The 6,000-nt window shown below is 40.3% G+C and overlaps 1 protein-coding gene across 5 annotated transcripts in view; it reads right to left on the bottom strand.

Annotated features, from left to right (window-relative positions):
- Window positions 1-825: 825 nt before the first annotated feature.
- The window catches only part of CDK14 (cyclin dependent kinase 14), a 635,411-nt gene continuing 630,236 nt past the window's right edge, over window positions 826-6,000 (bottom strand). For all 5 annotated transcript variants that reach the window (XM_066239829.1, XM_066239828.1, XM_066239831.1 and 2 more), the window contains one exon: window positions 826-3,883. The gene's annotated coding sequence lies outside the window, so the exon portion shown is untranslated. The remainder of the gene's footprint in view (window positions 3,884-6,000) is intronic.

The raw sequence follows: 6,000 nt of genomic DNA, 5'->3' as shown, positions 1-6,000 counted from the left end.
CCTACTCACCTCATCTTAGGATATGTGAAAAAAAAAAGGAAAGGAGGTAATAAAAGATAAATAGGGTTGTCATTAAACCAAACCAGATTGGCTCCAGATGCACAGAACACGTGGTGAACATCAGTTAGAAGCTAGGGGAATTGCGATGATCGTCGAGCTCACAAGATTGGCACAGAACACGTGGTGAACATCAGTTAGAAGCTAGGGGAATTGCGATGATCCTCGAGCTCACAAGAGTGGCTTTGCACAGCCTTGACCCCTTTCCCGAAATGCGGCTCCACAAATCAAGGAAAGGGAGGGTTTAAAAGGCTTCTGGAATGTTCCAGCTGACTCACTCCTTCCCACGTCCAAGAGCACTGTGTGTTTGGTCTTCTTTCCCCCCATGAGAATGGTTGTGTCTCAGAGTTTTCAGGACCATGTTTCTTTGACCCAGTATATGGTGACCAAGAAGCTGAACAAAGAAAGTGTACAGAGGTTCTGCTATATTTTATTCTATATCATGTTACAAGAAAACAACAGTGACAGCTGACAAACCATTACATCTTTCATAATACAGACAAATTACAATTGGTAACAAATATGCAACATGTAGTATTCCATTCTCCTTACTATGTGTCGTTTTGAAATAGAATAGTTTTCTCCATGATGCTAGCACATTTCTTAGGTACCAACTCCATTAGAAAGTACATATCTCTGTATTATACAGAAAATAAAAAGATAACAGAAAAATTAAAAAAAATCCACTCCCAACTAGAGAATGTAGGTTTTATATGTGCCTCTAAATTATGCTGCTGTGGGAAGGGAATGAGAATAGGAGATTGCTGATTTTTTTTGAGATTTATTTTTTATTTTTTCCCTTTGTGTGTGTGTATGAGAAAATTGCAAGGCAGTAATGTATGTGGTTTCCTCTGCCTACAAGCCAGTAAGGGAGATGGAAGTTATGCACAATTATGCAGCATATTCCTATAGTATAGGGGCAGGTAATAATCTACCCCAGTATGTACAGCCTAAACTTCCTCTTATATAACAAAGATTACAAAACCAGTAATATTCACAGATGAGTATCTTATAGAGACGCGTAACCTAGGGTACTGACTACACTGGCTGTCATGTACACACCAAGGACGGGATAGGGGCTGTGCTTTCTCTGCTAGCCGCCTGGAGGTGCCCCTGGAAACTTTTCTCATCACTCTTGCGAGGTAGAAATAGCTTCTCACCCTTGTATCAGTGGATGGACAGCCAGCCCCTTACTTTTTTTTTTTTTTTGAGCACTGCATATATATTTTTTCATGTCCTATGTATCTTGTATTTTAAAGTCCACCATCCTGTTCCTTTAAAAATATGAAAACGAAGTCCCACATCCCTCTGAGACTCCCGTGTGGGCAGTGATGCCGCACCGCCATGGTCCCCACGCTGGCTCATTTGTCCTGGTCCAGCTGTCTGAATTCAGGCTACTCCTTCATATAAAAATAATCTCACAAAACATTCCAGTGCTTTCTCAATAGAATAATGAATCTGCGAATGAACACGTTCTGCAATGCTGTTCGTGACTGCCCTCAGCTAGAGAAGAGGGGGAGGCGGGGGAGGAGAACGGGTCTGCACACAGGAGGGGCGAGGAGAGAGGGACGGACCGGACTCGGGATGTTCTGTACTGACGGCAAGGACGAGGAAGTCAGAGTTCCTCAATAAGATTTGCTGAGAGGTATGTCTCTGTAATAAAACAGACCTGCCCTCCCCATGCTGAGCACTATTATGTTTCATTTCCCAAGAGAAGCTTGCCTATGACAGGGGCATATATCTCTGAATGACTCAAACATCCTCACTGAAGTCTTTTAAACACTAAATATTTTCAAATGTTCATGTTAGAAAGCTTAGTAAAGAGCAAGATTTAATCATCAGCTGCTCTTGGTTTAAACTCAGTAAAACACAAAAGTTACGCCTCTCCCCCAAATGAACATTCAAGACAAATCACAGGCCAGGCTGTTTTTAATTGCATGTAAGGTTTTCTTCTCCATATTTACTGTAAGAAATCCTAATTTAAATACACGTGAAATCAAAATACCTCTAAAGACTTCCAATGAGGTGAAATGTATGAAAGAAGAAAGGGAAAGCTTTCTAGGTAGCAAATAAACACTCTAGCCTTGGGTAACTTTCACTCTTTTTAACATCAATCAGGAAATAATTCCTTGCTTAACACTTAGAAGCTTGCAATGAATGCTATTTCTGGATAGGATGGATTGTGACCTTGAATGTATTTTATACTCACACCCCACTCCAGAGAAGATACCATTTTAATGTTTAGGAATTCTGGGTCCAATTCCCTAGGTATACTGGGTTTGACTGCCAGAAAAGCTTTTACTTTACCTGACCCTCAGAGAACTTCTTGGTCAAACTGGCCTATCATTTCTAGACTTGATCCCCAAAAGTGCTATGCATTTCAAGTTCTTGGTCTCTCCTCCTTACTAATAGGAAATGTAAAACAATGTATGTGATGTACTTCCATAGGAATTTGTGTCCTGAGGAGCTAGGTTTCATTCTGTAGATGGATGTCCTCACCACCCGTTTGGCCTCAGTATTATCTGGGATTCTGCAATAAGGCCTGCCCACCTAGGAGACCGCCCACATCAGACGACTTTCCCTCTGTCTGCATCAAAGCTCAGCCAATGCCCATCCACTATTCACTCCAAGTCACACCTCCACAGTCTCTCAACGCCTTAAACAAGGAAAGGAGGGCCTTTCTTCTCCCCCCTCCCAGACTTAAAGCAAGATTCCTCGTATTGCTTCTAAAACCTGCATTCAAACAGTTTTTCCAGGAGACAGTTTAGTCAGGGTACCCAATGGTGGCCTCCAGTCAGCTTGGAATGTTTAATAGAATGTGATCTAAAGGTGCTTTGGTGTAAACAAGCCAATTTTCAACTCTGGATCACTTTGCAATTTGCTTTTTTTTAAAGATTAACTAGCAAAGATGGCTTTTAGGGCTCAGCCTGCAGATCCAATTCTTGTGCGCCCAAGTTTTAAACAATTCTGTTCCTCACTCTTTTCTCCATGAAGAAAAACACAAAAGTGTAAGAGCAGATGGAAAAAAAATAAGATGTTGACAAGACCCAGAAAACATGTAAAAAGTTACCCCAATCTCCAGAGGCTGAAAAGTAAGCAACTGATCCCTGTCTTTGTTCTTGATGCTGTTTCTTCGCTTCCAACCTGCTTGGAAGACAGTCATGCGATGTGGCTTGAAAATGCTAGGCTGGTTCTGATATCTCATATAAATGTGCGGTATTTCCAAGGAAAAAAAAAAGAAGAAAAAAACAAAAACCACACTTGCAAATGTCTTTAAAATGTAGGCGACAGTGGGGCCCACGGCCAGGGACCGAGCTGTTGAGTCAGTTGGAGAACACAGGTTTGCTTTAGTTAAAAACTTCCTTCCTGGTGGCTGCGAAAACGAGCACTGGTCTCAAGGAAAATGCACACCGTTCTGTGCCTCCACATGGCTTTCAAGAACAGACATTACTGAAGAAGTGTGAACACTAAGTGTGCTGTCTTAATACGTTTAAGACATGGTTGCTAAGAGCATAGAAACCAGAGATGCTGTTCTATGGAGGGAAATCAAACAAAACAAAACACAAAAGACTGGAAAGAAGACATGCCATGTATCAGTAAGCAAAGCTTAATCTTCACATAGTTCTTGGAAATCACAAGGTATCCAAATGCGTGCAAGGTTTTAAGTAAAATTGCAGAGAAAACAGGGTCTCGGCAGCTTCGGTTTTTCTTGCGAGTGAAATCCACCACAGGGCGTGAAAGGAAACTGATCTATGATTCCCTTCCTATTATTGGCCGCTTCATTAATTGTTTTTTCTTTTCTTCCCAGAATGATGACAACTTAATCCTGAAAGGAAAAGAGAAAGTTGTTATATGATTTAAAAAAATCTGACATTATTCATTTTTCTAAATTACACGAGACATCAAGATTGGTCAGGCCAACGTGAGCCTCACTGTGTTCTCCCAGCCCTCCTCTGCTCATGTAGCCGAGGCAAAGCCATCCCTTTCACCACAGCAGCTCTTACTTCCCTTCAAAGCATTTAACTCTCTGAATTTAAACGATCTAACCTCCTCTTGGATTAATATAGAGAATTCGGCAAATTTTCTTTCCCAAGTCACCTGTGGTAATACTGGTCTAAAATCAGTGCCCAGCATCATACAAACCATTAAAAGGATGTATTATCATGTTCATTTCTATGAACAAGAAACAGAAGAATGGATCATGTACATACTTCAAAAAAAAAGAAAGAAAGAAAATCAAGGTGTCTATAATCCCTCCATCGCCTATTATCAGACCTAGTTTCAGCAGATGGAAAACTGGCGGGCATGACCTGAGTTGCCAGCCTCTTGCCAACTTCCTGCATATGACTGTGCATTTCCAATGATGACTGCTTAGACCCGGTAACTACTTCCCCTTGAATGGTTTGAGAAGAGAGAAGGATTGTTCACTCTGCTTCTTGTCCACATTTCTTTTTAGTTCTTAAGCATTTTCACTGAGTCTCTGGGATGGGGAAAAGGTGTCTTGCCAGGAAGAGTAAAAGGTTCAAGTCACATAGCCAGGAGATTCTATCCATCAGTCTACTCGTCATCTCCTCTTAGAAGCTCAAGGTCATGAGGCCTGGTCTGGCCTGCTTGTCCCCTTCTACACTGCCACCCTGGCATTTTCCAGGGCTGAGAGGAAACCTTGGCCTTTTGTGGAGAACTCACAGTTCAGTTGCCCCCTACTGCCCATATGGGCTGTGGTACCCAGGACTTCACCCCTGTATGGCACTATCTAGACCAAGAGAGCAATAAGTTCCGACTGTACAGTTGAGAGTAGCATCCTCTCCACTCTCTACTCTTTTCCCACTTACTATGATGATTTTGTGGAAGGTTAACCCTCCATCCTTTATTTTTAATTGAGCTGAAATTCATATAACCAAATTAAAACGAACCATTTTAAAACATATGCTTTAGTGGCATTTAGTACATTTACAATGTTGTGCAACCATCATATTTGGTTCCAAATCTGGTCATCCACCAAAGAGATATCCATATTCTTTATATATCACACCCTCTCTCCCCTTGCTCCGGCGCTTGACAACCACTAATCTGCTGTGTATTTACCTGCTCTGGATATTTCATATAAATGGAATCATACAATAGGTAGCCTATTATGTCTTCTTCCATTTAACATAATGTTTTTTAATTCATCTATATTGTAGTGTGTATCAGTACTTCATTCTTTTTTATGATGAATAATATTCCATTTTATAGATATACCACATTTTGTTTATCCATTCATGAATTGGTGCACATGTGAATAGTGCAACTATAAATATTCATGTACAAGTATTTGTTTGAAAACCTATTTTCAATGTTCTGAGTAAATACTTAGGAGTAAAATTGCTGGGTTATATGGTGATTTTGTATTTAATTTTTTGAGAAACTAGCAAACTGTTTTCCACAATGGCTGCGCCATTTCATATTCCCACCAACAATATACAAATGCTCCAATTTCTCCACACCCTTGCCAACATTTGTTACTTTCTATTTTCTGTTTTTATTTTTTTCTTAATTAGTGGGTGTAAACTGATATCTCACTGTAGTTTTGATTTGTGTTTCCCTAATTTTTATTGATGTTGAATGTACTTGTTGGCCATTTGTCTATCTTTGTAGATATATTAGTTCAAGTCCTTCACCCATTTTTAAATTGAGTTGTCTTTTTGTTGCTGAGTTGTAGGAGTTCTTCATTTACTTGTGTCTTGATTTGCAAATATTTACTTCCTTCCATGGATTGCCTTTCGCTATATTGACAGAATTCTTTGGTGCACAAAAACCTTTTAATTTGGATGAAGTCCAATTTATCCATTTTTAATTTTGTTGGTTATAAATATTTACCCTGGCCCTGGTGAGATGGCTCAGCGGTAGAGCATTGGCCTGGTATGTGGATGTCCCAGGTTCGATTCCCGGTCAGGGTACACA

This window comes from Saccopteryx bilineata, chromosome 7, assembly GCF_036850765.1.
Source record: "Saccopteryx bilineata isolate mSacBil1 chromosome 7, mSacBil1_pri_phased_curated, whole genome shotgun sequence".
Taxonomy (NCBI): domain Eukaryota; kingdom Metazoa; phylum Chordata; class Mammalia; order Chiroptera; family Emballonuridae; genus Saccopteryx; species Saccopteryx bilineata.
The sequence above is the reverse complement of the archived record's forward strand: the minus strand, read 5'-3'. Positions and strand labels throughout refer to the sequence as shown.